The 11,581-nt window shown below is 39.2% G+C and overlaps 2 long non-coding RNA genes across 2 annotated transcripts; one reads left to right on the forward strand and one right to left on the reverse strand.

The window, feature by feature from the left end:
* Positions 1-5,677: 5,677 nt before the first annotated feature.
* LOC136849485 (uncharacterized) lies at positions 5,678-11,014 on the reverse strand. Its single transcript, XR_010856301.1, has 3 exons — positions 10,935-11,014; positions 5,893-5,967; positions 5,678-5,757 (listed from the first exon to the last, which is right to left on the reverse strand). It is a non-coding gene; the product is annotated as an uncharacterized lncRNA (long non-coding RNA).
* LOC136849480 (uncharacterized) lies at positions 10,290-10,803 on the forward strand. Its single transcript, XR_010856300.1, has 2 exons — positions 10,290-10,473; positions 10,588-10,803. It is a non-coding gene; the product is annotated as an uncharacterized lncRNA (long non-coding RNA).
* Positions 11,015-11,581: the final 567 nt, after the last annotated feature.

Genomic DNA, 11,581 nt, shown 5'->3' on the forward strand with positions numbered 1-11,581 from the left:
TTGTGGGAATTAATTCTTCACGATAAAATGCACCCTTTATTTCTTCACCCGCTAAATCTTCCAAGAAGTATACGACTGGATTTTGCGATGTATCCACTTTTCGGATTTTAAAAATTTCTAGAGTATTTTTGAATTGTGTATCCTCCTAAAAATTGCGTTCCGACGCTCATCGGCAATGCGTACAACGTCTCCAACATTCAAGAGCGAAATGGTGGGAGGATTAACGAGAACAGCCTTTTATACATACTCGAGAATTGACGTTCAATGTCATCTCTAGCCGTTAATGCGTGAACCTCTTGCGGGGTGCGACCCAAACTCCTATGGGGGTTGTGGTTGTAACTCTGAACAATGTCACGCAAGACGTTAATGTATTTTAAGGTATTCTTATGTGTGAGATATCTATATATCCGACTTTTAATAGTCCTTATGACTCTTTCAGCTATAGAGGATTTGATTTCTCTCGAATAAACGCTATATAATTTTATATTTTTACTATCTAAATATTCTCTGACATGTTTGTTATAATATTCTCTACCCTCATCACTATTCAAACGTGAAATTCCCGAAAATTCGGTAGATTCGATAACCTTCTTCAAAGCGCGACGCATAGTAACACCATCCTTCTTTTTCAAGGGAACAATTTGTAGATATCTGGAAAACACGTCAATAAAGACCAGCAAATATTTAAACCCATTATTATACCGAGCTAATTTGGACATATCGGCTAAATCGGTGCTCGCTATTACTCGCGGTTTTAAGGTGACATGATTTTTCTTCTGGGGAATTTTTTCGAGTGACTTTATGCAGTGTGTAAGACTTTTGTCCACGCAAGAATTCTTTAACATTTTCACGTGTAATTTGGCTATCCAGATTTTTCGCTACCCTGAATAAAGAGTTCACCCCGCTGAAACTACCCACACCCCGTGCATCTCCGTACAAAGTTTTTAGCAGTTTTATCCGTTCTTTATCCATATTGGTAAGCTATTTGATATTCCGTTTCACCCAGAATATTAGTTCGGAGCTGTAACAGTTCAGGTGTTGACGGAGCGAAGTCTACTAACAAATAACCGTAGCGGTTACGTGATAGGGCCTTTTTATATATGTCCGAAAAGGCTGAAGCTTTTTGACGGCCGAATAACTGCCGACCTAGAGTTTCAATTTGACTAAAATCACGATTTTTCATTAGAATATAATGTGAACAATTCAGGCTTATACTTCTACTAAACTTGCCCGAATGAAACATATTCTGCGTTATGAATATAACTGAAATAGATGAATGACGTCCCGCTGTGAAGGCGTTAGTGACAAATTTATTATCACTAGCCTCGAGGAAACAATCGTCGAGTATGAATAATAGACCTTTATTAACCTCTGTCTCCCCTTTTCAGCGTAATCAAAGGGATTTAAAATTTCTTTGGATACTTTAAATTTGGGACCTATTGAGGATGCATTTCGAGGGGGTGTTCAGATACCCCGCAATATAAAATGTATTGGAAACGCGTTTCATAGAGTTCAATGATTTTTGACAAAGGACGGACTTGCCACTGTTACTAAACCCCGCGATGATAATACGAGCGGGATTAGCGAACGGGTCTAACAACTGCCCAGGGAAGGGACCTGCCGCAGCCATGATGTTAGCGCGTTCAAGACTAAAGTTGTATACTTTACACGCTCCTTTTATATACAAGCCTTAATAATAATAATTAGGTGAATGGAAGTTGACGGCAATAATATTTGTTTAATTTCCATAATGAAACATATACAGGTTTTTCCTACAATATCAAAATACAATGTACAGTAAAAATGCAACCTATAATAAAAATACAATTTAATAATTTAAAAATATAAAAACCAACTGTGTATATGAATATATTATATACAATATAATATATTAAAATATATGAATATAGGATAAAATATATAGTAAAATATACAAACTATGACACCCGGTCAAGGTGTGATACGCCTCCGTTTAACTGGAGGAGAGGGTGAAACCATTTCCTGTCGAGGAGAAGTCAAAGACGCCGAAGAGAGAGAGAATTAACATTGTATATTTTACTATTCTCTCTTCGACGTTTTGAACATCCTTTCACCCGCGGGAAATGATGTGATGGATGTAGGGTCGGAGGAAGATGCCCTCTCTGGCATCTCCTCTTCTCCTCCCTCCTCCCCCCCCCCCCCCCATACCCTCCTCCACCCCAATGTCTGGATGTCCATACGCCAACGATTTATAAGGTGTCACATAATATCTCTTGTCCTCTAAAGGACAGAGAGATACCTTTCGCTGGCTCGTATGACACATCGTACCTCCTACTCTTTGCAAATTGTGCACACGAGTATAAGTAATCTCATTCTTTTCGATTACAGCTCGATACTGGTCATGCGGAATGGTCTTTTGCCGGCACCTTTGTACTCCTTTCAAGGTGTTACTACGACTAGTTTCCGTCAGATACGAATAAACTTTAGGTTTAACGCCGATAAACTCCCTCATGAGTTCAGCTCCCGTTTCAACCTTGACTAACCCTAGTTTCCCCTTACGTGACTCATCATACAATTCGTGAGTTTTGGGGAAATTACTCAAATCCATGTAGGGTTTGAGCACACCCTTCAGTTCTCGATTGAGGTTATCAGTCGCGAGGGAAAAGATCAAGCTGTCAGTGTCGGTATAAAGGAGCTGAACTCGGTGTCCATACTGCTTTCGAAGAACGTCGTAATAGAACTGATACACCATATCCTTCGCCATGTCTAGTATACTGAAACCGATATAAATCGGGGATTCAGCCATAACAGACTCTTTGCAATGGTTCACAATGTACCTGTCATTACCCAGTTTTTCCAAAGACTTGTACGTGTGTTTGGATACATTCCTGAGGAGAGAGGCTTCACCGGTGGTGACGACAGTTCGGGTAGAATAATTCAATGAATTTTTAATAGTGACACCGAAAAGACCATTCATTATGATTTTGATGGTGTTCCTCTTGTCCGGATCGGTCTCTTTAGCACGCCTTTCGGCATTCTCCAGAATATATTCCCTCAAATAAAAATCCTGTTTGAATTTGTACACTTTCCTTATTACATCAACTTCGAGACCGAGTCTTATCAATGTTTGTAATAAGGGAAGACAGATCAAGTGATTACGCATGGGTAAATGCGTACCCGTCAACTTAACATTTTTCTTGGGTAGCTTCACCTTGAATTTATTCATTAGGTTTTTACTATAGGCGATAGATCCTGGTGAGTCACATTCATGTGATGAATGGCGAGAGGAGATCGTCCGTCTGTAGAGCAACATCCCGTCTAACTGGTTTGGTATCGAGCAGGATGAAATAACCGTATTCACCCTGTGAATCAATGGCGGTAATATCGCTAGCGACAAAACTTTCTAATTCGGCAGGGCAAAGTTCAGTTATTTCACCCAAGGGCATTTTGTATTTACTCATAACTGTGGGATACAAACTGGTGAAATCAACGTATAATATATACGATTGAGGATCACCTACCCTAAAACTGGGATTTAACTCTGGATTATTAGCTACACATTGCCTTCGAACTAGACTACAAAACCGCCGCGGATGTTTTTACAAATTAATTGATAGAGTTCACCATTCGAAATGAGGGGAGACGAATTTTAGAGGAATACAGGAAAGCATCGAGCGAGAGAGAGGTAGAAGTCAGGTAACGGGCGGGGTCTAGTCCAAATTGCGCCATGGCAGCCTTCCTCCAAGCTAAATAAACGTCTGCTAATAATCCCACATCCATTAACAAATACAAAATGGTGTAATCTAGAAGATTGGCGCAATTAGCAGCGTTCCAAACCTTGACCACGTGTGCATAGTCCTCGCTGGAAAGGGTTTCCCCTGTAAGTTCCGAATCGAAACACTCTCGAGAAGGGATGCCAGGCTTACGCAGGATATTGAAACCCGTCACATAATCATAAGGGTAGTACTGTTTACCCGTACCCAAAACTAAATCGAGACAATCCCGAGAATACTGGGTTAACAACTTACGTACGATTTCGAGGGAACCTTTCTGTTTGATATGACTCGAGGCGAGACTAGAAAGGGTCCCTCTAATCACGTTGTTGCTATCCACGAATCTCAGATTGCCTGATCTGGCTGAGTAAAATTTACTACCCTCGCGTTTCAGAATTTCAAAATCATGTTGAGCCCCCGCCTCTTTCAAGACCAGGGCGATGTCATATGACAAATTGTGTACGAACACTGTTAAAGTCGGCTCCTTAAATTGAATCTTCAAATTACACTGTTGACACAGTGCACACAGAAAGTTATCCCGTGCCACAGAATGAGCGTGATGTCGCATTTTCGTGACTCCAGCCTTGAATTCGACGTTGCAGCCTTCGCAATGAGTGCTCGCTTCAAACTTACGGGTGGATTCAGGAGTCATATGTAAAGGATACGCACGCATTCGTTCGCGCAATAACGCCCAGTCCTGGTTCATGTTCTGCAAACAATCATCAACGCATTTCTCTCCGTGACTTAGTCTATGGGTACAATATTCCCCCGTTCTACCGTCAACGATCACGTAGCAGTAAGCGAAAGCTTTCTGCCGAGATACTATTCTCGGATCGTCCTCTCCGGTCTTCGGTTGAATATTATACGCTTCAAAATCCAGGAAAGCCATGTGAGATTGGCTGCAGAGCTTTAACTTTAGTAAACTGTTTAAATTGACCGGGTTCTGGGTATTCGACAGTGGTTCGAGCGGTACAGGCCTGAGTGTGTGCCTCGCGGATGGTGGGACTATTAAACAAAGTCAAACAATTGTAACATACCACCCGCGTGCTCAGTCCCCCGCCCTGCTTGAATCCGTGTCGGAACTTCTTCACGAATGCCAACATATCCTTAATCAACGCAACGTGGTCGTCAGTGATTAATAACAACGTGACCAAATGACGGCTTTGGGGTTACCACCTTTCCTCGCCAGATGTACCGTCCAATGTTTTTTCCGCTGTTTCCCCATGCCTAATTCACATAATTTATACAGATATATGTTGAGGTTATTCCCCTTTTCTAATGTTTTGAAAGAGTCATGGGTCAACGGCATATCTGGCGAGTGTTTGATATTAAATTGCCCCTCCCCATCCTCCTCATTAAGACACGAGGGAGGTTGTTAATACGTGTGGGAGGGTTATCCCGGAGTACAACGTAAGCTTCTAATGCTGTAATAACACAGTTGTACCCGGACTGAATATTGATAACCTGATCACTACCACGGACTCCTTGGGATACGCCTTGAAGTTATTAATATTCACTAACTCACGCCGCGTGATATGAAGTTCAACCCTGTCCAGCGAGGTCATACACCAACCCGAACCTCAGTACGGTTGAGTCTTTCTTCCAAGTTATTAGCTATAAACTCAATAGCCTCCTCCAGGGAGTCATAGATCGAGTCAATCGTAGTGAGGATAGGCGGGGTACATAAATAAAAAGCATTTTTTCATTCATGTCGCCTAGCATCCTCACACTGGTGATAATAACACACAAGTAGAGCATAGCCGAGCGAATACCTCTTTCAAGGAAGTTACTGAGCACATCTTCGCGTAATCGGGCTATGCTACTACTTAGCTTCATTGCCACGTCAATGTGTGACCCTACCGCAGCCGCATAATGAATGGTACTCACTACCTTGTTACCCTCCGTTCTTTCCTCGCGAGTGCAGATCCTCCACCAATGCGTGACGCTTCATTATTATTACTCCCCAACAAATCTTCATCTAATGGGAAGTCTTCAGCGAAGGGATCTGTAAAGATCGTGTTAATTAGCACCGGAGTGAACGTGTATTATAATAATAATAATAATAATAATAATAATAATAATAATAATAATAATAATGCAAAACAACAATGATAATATAATAATAATAATAATATTTTACCTGGATCGGAGTGTGGTGAGGATGATTCATCATGGCGGCTAGAGGCTTGGACATCTTCTTTAATGACGTGGCAATCTGTGAGATAACAAATTCATGAATACTGCATGACATATCATGAACGTGGAGGTTTTTATGTATAACATGAACGTGGAGGTTTTTATGTACACATATTATTTATAAACCCGATGCCCATTGTTAGTCATACAGTCTACATTCAACATGTGTAGCGATCACATCATATACGTGAATAGCAAAGCATGTATAAGTACATTTCAGAAAACCGGGCGTGTAAATTTACTAATAGGTTAGCTGCCCCAATATCATTACCGAAAGAAGTGGAATATGAAGTGGGCCTAGTGGGAGTCATTCTCCCGAAATTATATTACGCTATTAAACCAGAAGACATTGATTTTACTATTCAATTTAACGTGATCTATAACGAGTCAGTTGGGAAACGCGTTTATACTTATATTTATAAGTCCATTTCGGGTTTGTTGGGTGGTGATATGAATGTCATGACTAGAGCGTTTAATACGGAAATTATTGAACAATTATCTGGATTTTACGGTGAGCATATTCGCGGAGCTATCCGCAGGGACGGTTTATTCTCATGGAATGATGACACGAAGGTAATGAGCATTCCACATGTCGATGCAGGAGTGGCCAAAGTTGACATGATTGATTCAATTACGATTAAACTCAGTGCTAAAGCAGCTAATATGTTTGGTTTCAATGAAAAAGTCAGGTATTTAATATACAGTTCGGGTGCGTTGAGACCTCACCGCGGTAGAAATATATTCCATCAAGGCGTTGAATACGTTTACCTGTATTCGGGTATCGTTCAACCTACCATCTTGGGTGATAAAATGGTTAATCTCTTAGACTGTTTCACGTTAGGATGTGCATGTGGTAAAGGTCCGCATAATGCCATTTATAAACCTTTAAATACCATTGACGTATTGGATTACATTACCATCGATGTCTCGGATCAGAACGGTGAAGAAATAATGTTTACTGAAAATGGGGTTGTATCATGCAGTCTGCATATAAGACCTAGATAAAACGCTATCGAACTTTTCTTATAAATACCATTCGTGACATATACCCATCGTAGTATTTAACCGACATGGCTGGTGAACACACCATATATTTGAGCAGTCTCGGCTGTTTAGACACGTATACCAAAAATACACCTTCGAAATTTGCCAATAGATTACCTACACCTATATTATTACCTAATGGGGTTGAATATGAAGTAGGTTTAGCTTCGATCATGTTCCCGGGGAGTTATTACGCTATATTATCCAAAGATGATTTATTCACTCTCGAATTTATTACAGAGCGTCATAAACGTGATAGGCATACATATTTGTACAGACCGAGAATAGCGATGTTAGCGGGGATATGAAAAGACTCGTGAGAGCTCTTAATAAGGACGTGCATGATTATTTGAAAGTTTATTACGGTGATAATTTCATAAATTATTTTAATAGTAACGGTATATTTCATTGGGATGAAGATTTAAGGAGAATTACTATGCCACGTATCAAGAGAGAAAACTGAGACCGGGGACGTTAAAAGTATATACGTAAAATTTAGTGGAAAAGCCGCGAAATTATTAGGTTTTCATATTAATACTGGTTATGAAATATATGGTGGGCGTGAATTGAATGAACACGTTTCCCTTGATTCTCTACCTGATAATTGTGGGGTAGATTATATATATGTGTATACGGATATAGTTCAACCGACGATTTTTGGTGGGAGACTAGTCAATATATTGGACTGTTTTACTTTTAGCAAGTGGTAGAGGAAAAGGAATACATAATACAGTCTACAAATTGTTGAACACGAACATCTTGGATCAGATTTCTATTCTTATCACGGATCAAAATGGACACCTTTTACATTTCGCTAAAGACTCAAGCGTTACTTGCCTGCTCCGTATAAAACCTAGAGGAAAATTAGATGAATAGGTACGTATATAATTCGATGTTCACCCTTGGCATTCCTTATTCGTGATCGTAACACCCTCGAGTCAACTAGAACGTGTGAATCAAGCTCCACTTAAATTGTTTGGGAATAGTATAAACAGTAAAATGAGAGTGTTATTCGCGCCTCCTTCAGAGGCGGAATTTAAAAACTATTTTTATCAGACCCTTTATTAAGGAGAGGGCGGGGTTTGAGGATATTTCCGTTTTCTATCCCGGTCGCAGGAGGGAAGTGGTATTTTTCTACTATAAGTGGTATTGCACGTAAAGTACTTCCTTTTCTATTTAATGCCGCGAAACCTTCAGTTAATGAATTCGGTAGATCTGTGTTATCTGATATGGTAAACAACGGTTTACCTTTAAAAGAATCCTTAAAACGAAATGGTATAAGAGCCCTCAAAACTACTGGACAACGAATTTTAAGCGGTACTGGAAGGAGAAGAAGAAGAACGAGACGGAGGAAAACGGTGAAACGTTTAGTTAGACGGTCGAGTGTGGGAGGAAAGAAAAAACGTAGGAAGAGGAAGGATACACGCGTTAAATCTAGAAGTACATATAATAAGGACGTGTACGATCTTTTGTAACTCATTCATCAATTGACATTCGGCGGGTACGCACTCGTTCTACCCTTCATCTCAAATTATATAAACACAAAATATGGCTAGCGTAGTTCCTAACATACCCGGAACTGGTAATCAAGTTCCTGTTTCATCGTATATTGCGGGTATATCTGAATTGTTCCCGAATGTTAATAGACGGAGAATTATTGAAACTTCAATTAATTCAAAGGAAAGACTGGATTTTACACCTTGCAATATTTCCGTAAATCAAATTCTAACTGATAAATATATAGAATTTCGCATTAATGGGGTGGCAGGTTCTTTCTTAGATTTGTCAAGTATAGCTTTAGAATTATATATCACAATAGATAGGGCCGGCGCGCAATTAGCAGATGATGATCACGTGTCTGTCGTTAATGGTCTAAGTAATACATTATTTAAATCCGCTTCTGTTTTCTTGAATGAAAAGTTGGTGGAATCCTGTCCTGTATTTAACTATCAATCATATATCAAAATGCTGAAAATGATAAAGCCCTCGGCATTACCTACCACCGGTCGGGCGGGATTTTTATATGATGACTATCATGTAACACACGGGGTAACTCGACAATTTACTGCCAATACCTTCGGTCAAACCAGCAGGTGGGAGACGAAAGTTATGGGCGACATTAAAACGCGGGGCGTGCATACATATTTTCCACTTCTTTTGGATATAGCGACTATAGACATGTATTTGCTGGATTCGATTGACTTGAGGCTTAGGCTCGAATTAGCAAATAATAACTGGGTTATGGTGCCCACACAGACGGACATTTAAATGTGATAAATATAGAAAAGGTTAAATTATGGATCGATAGAGTTACCCCACATTATAACGCAATGTCGGCTTTAAATGAGGCGATAGCAGTTAATCCTATACAATATATATTTGATAAGACTTTATACAAGACATACGTTATTGGGCAAAATGAAAATTCGATTTTAATTGATCAACCTTTTAACAGTTGTATACCTGAAAAATCACATTGGCCATGATTGATATGGAAACATTTTCAGGTGATTACGCAGCCAATAGCCTATATTTTCAATCTTTCGATTTAAATAATATACATATTACCGTTAATGGGAATACTGTATATAATATTCAATGCAGTTTCCCTAATACCATCATGCAATTATATCACGAGACGCAGAAAAGTATAGGGGTGGCGGTGATAATCTGATCACTTATGATAGTTTTAAAAATGGTAGAGCTATTTACTGCTTTAATTTTGTGGTGGAAGATGTTGAAGATTCCATGCCAGTGGAAATTTCGGCAAACCTGCGAATATCGATCAGGCTGGGTACGGCTACACCTAACCCTTGCATTATTTTACTTTTCGGGGATACCAAGGGTATTTTAACGGTGGATGCGGATAGAGTTATTCAGTGTGATGTTAGGGGTTAAATAGAATGGATACAAAAGAAATTGAAATAAGTTTAAAAGGTTCACTCGGTGACCGGGTTAAATATTTAGGTGTGTTCGCTTCGGATGAAGTAGGATTATTGACATTGCCAGAAAATAGAATCAAACCTTTAGTTTTTATATCTAATACATTATCTTCGTCTACTGATATTAATATTGTCGGTCATTGGGTATGTTTTTACGTGGAAAAATCACCTAGAAATATAATCTTCTTTTTGATAGTTACGGTATAAATCCTAAAGTTTATTCGAATGACTTCTCTAAATTTATATATGCACATCCCAAATATAGCCTCTATCGACTAATAAAACAAATACAACCCGATAAATCGTACAAATGCGGTCTTTACGTTAGTTTTTTGTTCATTGCGTGAGTCACCGAGGTGTGAAAACAGTATTATCCTTAATACAAAATGTATTCTCATTCACTCGTTTGAGAGGCAATGATAAATGGATAACGGGATATTATTTTAAATATTTGAAAAAGTTTAAATGTTCACATTGGAGGTCGGGGGTCAAACGTGCTATTACATACAAGGAATGTCTCCGCATCTTAAACAACTAAGGTAAATGCATATTTTTCTTTGATTTTTATATTACCCCATTTACATTCTGTTAAGGATATATTCTATATATGTATCATACACCGTGAATCACATAACTATTTTTACTTATTTCAGGATGAGCTGTGAGAATCATTCACCCGTGAACGTCGGTGATAAAATGCTAAGACGTCTTAGTCGTTTCCTCTTAAACGCTTTTCGGAATATTCGCCTTATCATAAGGATACACGTGGACGTTATATTGGGATGTGTGCTGAGACAGTCTGACGGTGATTAGTGTATTGAATTTGTACACTGTCTTTTATGTGGTCAATAAATCCTTATGAATAATCATATACGTGTTTTTTTACTATGCCCACAATCCATTTGAAATCAAAAACAGGAAAACGGAGAAAAAGAGTGCGTGTTTCTATGGAATCAAGAACTGTTATTAAATAAATATATAACACATCGGTTTTACATACCTTCACCGGGTTGCTCGTTTCCTTCAGTAGTGGGTGGTGGCGGAGTTGGTGGGGGTTGCACTGCTGTGGGCTGTCAGCGGGGTTGTTGCATCTCCTGCTACTTCTTCTTCTGCTCCTGCTTCATGGTCATGACCTGTTTTCACCTTCCTAATAAATGTGTTGGGGCTCCAGCACCATAGTAGTAATGGTGTCTGACCTGAGTGGCTACTTCGTCAGCTGACAGTTCGCTACTGGAGTTATTTCCCATATCTGAAAGAGAGAAATAATGACTGTTTTATATATTCTGTTTCTTTCAACGGGTACATTATTTCATATGAATATCTATTCCGTATACAGATGAATCTTATTGCTGTTTTTAATATTTACTATATGTTCGAGTAAATGGAAAGTGTTTTATATGCTACTTACTGAATAGTGACGGGGAATGACGTTCCGGTCAAGAGAAATACTTGATGCACTTACTCTTATAAACTTTGGGCATGGAATAACGTCAATTTCCCTTGTCGGCTGTATTTATGGTGTTCAGTCAGAAAGTAATAATCAGGTGTGACATACGGTGTTTCGTTGAAGTATTGTATTCCAAAGATGTAGATCACACCGATCTGTGTGGATGACCTTTGGCGTGAGGGAATGATAAGACTTGTTTA

This window comes from Macrobrachium rosenbergii, chromosome 2, assembly GCF_040412425.1.
Source record: "Macrobrachium rosenbergii isolate ZJJX-2024 chromosome 2, ASM4041242v1, whole genome shotgun sequence".
NCBI classification, from domain to species: Eukaryota; Metazoa; Arthropoda; class Malacostraca; order Decapoda; family Palaemonidae; genus Macrobrachium; species Macrobrachium rosenbergii.